Source organism: Dreissena polymorpha, chromosome 2 (assembly GCF_020536995.1).
Source record: "Dreissena polymorpha isolate Duluth1 chromosome 2, UMN_Dpol_1.0, whole genome shotgun sequence".
Taxonomy (NCBI): Eukaryota; Metazoa; Mollusca; class Bivalvia; order Myida; family Dreissenidae; genus Dreissena; species Dreissena polymorpha.
In genome coordinates this window covers 59,801,105-59,805,316 of record NC_068356.1, presented here as the reverse complement: position 1 = coordinate 59,805,316, position 4,212 = coordinate 59,801,105, and the positions used below count along the sequence as shown (strand labels likewise).

The following is a 4,212-nucleotide window of genomic DNA, read 5'->3' as shown; positions in this document are numbered from 1 at the left end:
TGTGTTTATCTTTTTCATTACTATTCAGTTACAAATAACATCGTTGGTTTTTTCAGTCACGAAGAAAACGACTAAAATTATAACTATATAAAAACAACAACAAATAGTTTCGGTAGATACACATTTCATATTTTGCGACATACATTTTCAACAATCTTTTACTTTATGTCAATTGACATTTGGTAGCAGACCACGGTAGACACACACTCTCTCGGAGCCGCGGACGCCTTCTTGATCTCCACCACGCTCAATTCAGAAAACAAAGAAACTGCAATCATAAAAACACATTCACTGCACACAAGTAGTCTGAAACCTACATTTAAGATAAAAAAGAGCATATGGAACCTGTACAGGTGATGCTATTGACAAAAATGAAAGAATGGCAAGGCCGCGAACAGGGGCTTCAAAATCAACGTTTTACCATGTACGAAATTGGCTGGGGACGAGTCAAACGTAATGATAGCATGCTTTTGGAATGATATTTTTACACCCAAAACAAAGCACAACCCATCAAACCATGAATAAATACCTCTTTACCAGGTTGTTTTCGCGCAATAATTCACAGCGTGACCCTACTAGCAATTCCAGCTTAAAAAGAACCCAAAATACAATATGCCCACCGCGTTTTTCCTTCCTGAGTAACAAAGAACACAACAACAACAAGAGGTCATGACCCCACAGTTTCGCATTTGAAAATGGTCATATTCTTGGGATTTTATGCAATTTGAGATTACAATAAGACCTATTACCCTCAAACTTGACATTGAAACCTACGCTTTCCCAATATTTCACTTTTTGACCCGGGGCCAATTTGCATATTTCTGCTTCCTACTGTGTACCGCTACCTTTTTGTTAGGTTTACAGTCAACTCGTACTTAAGTCAACTCACACGGAACTCAACTCGCACGTTTTGTGGTCAACTCGCACGGAAGTCAACTCGTACCTAAGTCAACTCGCACGGTAGTCAAAATATTGATGTATTAATGTGTTCTAAATGAGTTATTTTTGCATAAAAACAAATGAGTAATACTTTCAGAGTTTAGCTCAATACTTTTTTTTTTTTAATATTCACAAAATAATTTTTTTTTTTCACATAATATTGTTTACACCATGGTAACGTTATCGGCACATTAAAACAGACATTTTAAGTACTTTTTAAAATATATTTTTTAACTATTATTTTAATTTTTATTACATTATTAACACACATTATCAAAGCTTTATATATGTACACAAGTAGACATACATCTATATACTTTTATTTTATTATTTATTTCAATATATTTACACACAGTATCATAGCTTTACAATATGTACACAAGTAGACATATACCAACATACTTTTCTTTAAATATTTATTTCAATAATTACACACATTAAGAAAGCTTTACAATATGTACACAATGAGACATACATCTATATATTTTTTTAAAAGATAGAAGTTTACGCACTTGCGTTAAAACCCGGTTTCCCAAAGCAATACTCATTTTGTAAACACATTTTATATTTGGAAGTTCAAATCATGCTTGTTATTTATGAAGTTGTAGAAATATTTAATACATGAACAAATAGAAAATGGAATCAATAAACAAATAAATAATGCATGCACATATTTACTAATAACTATTTATTATTAAGAAGTGAATAATTTGTCATAAAACAATTAATAAATATCCCGTTACGTATGGAAAACTTATTGCGCACACAATTATAGGGAAAAAACGTATAACAATAATGTCAACGTGAGTACAAATACGTATAGCTTAGCTTAGTATCATATAAACCGCGCATATATGATTATCATACCTACATTTATTTAAACATGGTTGTACGAAACAATGATTAATTTTACAATAATTCTCAATCATATAATTTTACAAGAATCAAATGTTTATTTATTTATTACTTTAATAAAATTTACCAACATTTTAAAAAATATGTACATGAGTTACTGTTCTAGATTAATTAATTAAATATTAAATTGTATAGCATGAAAAAATAAACAAATATTTATTTAAGTATTCCATACTACAGCCTTATCTCTAGACAACCCCTATCAGTAATAGCCTTATCTACTACTCGATAATCAGTACCCTCATCAGCTCTGAATGACTGACAGATTATCTGTTTATTGTAATTTTAGTGGTGAGAAATAGGGTATTGTTACTGATTAGGTGACAGCTGTTTTCAATATATTTCATAGCTCATTAAAAGTAATAAGTATAAGTATAAGCTTATTTTTTATTTATAACAATTAAATAGAAATTAGAATACAAATAATTAAAAAACAAAAAAACATGAACGCTGAAATAGAGCTATACATAGACTTTCCACTATTATAAATCAACACGCGAACCATTAAACGTATTTGAATTAATAATTTCAAATTACATATATTTCGATATTGGTTCAAAATACTTGGATCGATTGATAGCTGTATCACAAAAAAGAACATTCATCTACAATACAAATAAACAACTTTTATTAAATAACTTCAAGCAAAGCTGTTATATTGAGATAACTACTTGACTTTATGACAAATCGGAAATAAGAAATACAACACACCAGTCACACGATTTCGATTATCTTCACATTAATTAGAAATCTAAAGAGTTCGTTATAATAACATAATACGCGAAAATAGAAAATGTAAGTTTTGCAACGGACACGCTAACGAAAAAGAGTATCACTTTCCACTTGTTTGAAATATTATAGTATACAATGATATGAATGGTACTTACCGGTTTCGCATGTTCGGTGTTGCCATTTTTGGCAACAATCGCATTCAATTGCTTGCTGCCTTGGACCCACATTCCTTGAACACAATATACACGGATAATCCATCACAAAAAAACGCATGAATTCACTAGACGTATGTATTCCGTAGCATAATGATAACCTATTCTTAATTTAGTCGATTTATATACATAACTCAGAAACTTTGATTTATTATGAAATAACCGCATGCAATAAACATCACCTAATTTTCGTTTTAATTTTCTTAAATTTAACTTACACCTGATTATAAAAGTAAAACATTTTAATTACAAGCTAAATTAACTTTAATTGAATCGTGCGCACTATACAACACCCTTTACAACATTTCCCGTTTTGTGACAAATATTAAAGTATCACTGATCATACTAATTTAGTTTAATTGATAAATGCTTTGCCATTTTAATAATTGTTAGTTGTATATAAGACCTTTCACCCCTATTACAAACATTCATATAACCCGTGAAAAACACCGACCACAAGTGTAAAAGAGACATTAAATGTGACAACCCTATATTCAGATAATTACGGTTCACATGTTCAATGTTGTTTACAGTACTGTTAGCAGACGAGAAATGTCTAATTTATTTAGCTTCGGCTTTACAAGTCACTTACAGTCTGCAAAATCCAATGAAAAATGCACAGAAAAATCATCCGAAAGTGCCAAAAAGTGCGAATTGAAACGAAAACGCAACTTTTTTCCATAATGGAAAAGTGAGTTTGAATAGTTGAGATATGATGAATCGTAACGAGCAATGTTTAATAATCAAATATTGGCACAATACGATAATTTTATCGTTGCTAAGCGCGCAACACATAACGCAACACCTAATATTCCTTTTTATCCTATATATTTCTTCAGTATCGGGTGCTATCGCCCCAAACCCCCGCTTTGTCGATAGTGGTAAACAACTGCGTACAGGTAAAGTGCAATCTAGGCTACCTTTTAAGAGATATCTTGTTAATTTAAAACGAAAATTTGATATTGTTGCAAGAGGCAAAGATCTATTAATAGATCTTTGCAAGAGGAAACAAATTTCCATGCATTTTATTTCAGAAGAATAATTATTATTTCATTAATATTGTAATATGAAGGCGATATTAATGATAAAGCATATAAACAATAGCATTTAAACTTAGTATATGACGAAAGATGCTTTCTAGACATTACATTATGCAGAAACACAATTTGACAGGTCGCGAAATTATGCAAAATTTACTTGAATAACATTCCAGCCACACAGGATCCACTACCGTTGTTTTTAACACAACTCAGAAAGACAATAAGGATAGAAAACTTACTTATTGCCATTAGGAATTGCATTTGTAATGTGTAAATCATCCATGATTTCGAATTAGTTTTTCTTTCGGCGCTCATTGTAGCTTGAAGTGTGTATATCCGAGTTTATTTTCAGGTCCTACCGGCCTGACTTCACG

The 4,212-nt window shown here is 30.9% G+C and overlaps 1 long non-coding RNA gene across 1 annotated transcript; it reads right to left on the bottom strand.

The window, feature by feature from the left end:
• Positions 1-107: 107 nt before the first annotated feature.
• On the bottom strand, positions 108-4,212 carry LOC127867248 (uncharacterized). The gene is made up of 3 exons (XR_008043400.1): positions 4,078-4,212; positions 2,742-2,815; positions 108-268 (listed from the first exon to the last, which is right to left on the bottom strand). It is a non-coding gene; the product is annotated as an uncharacterized LOC127867248 (long non-coding RNA).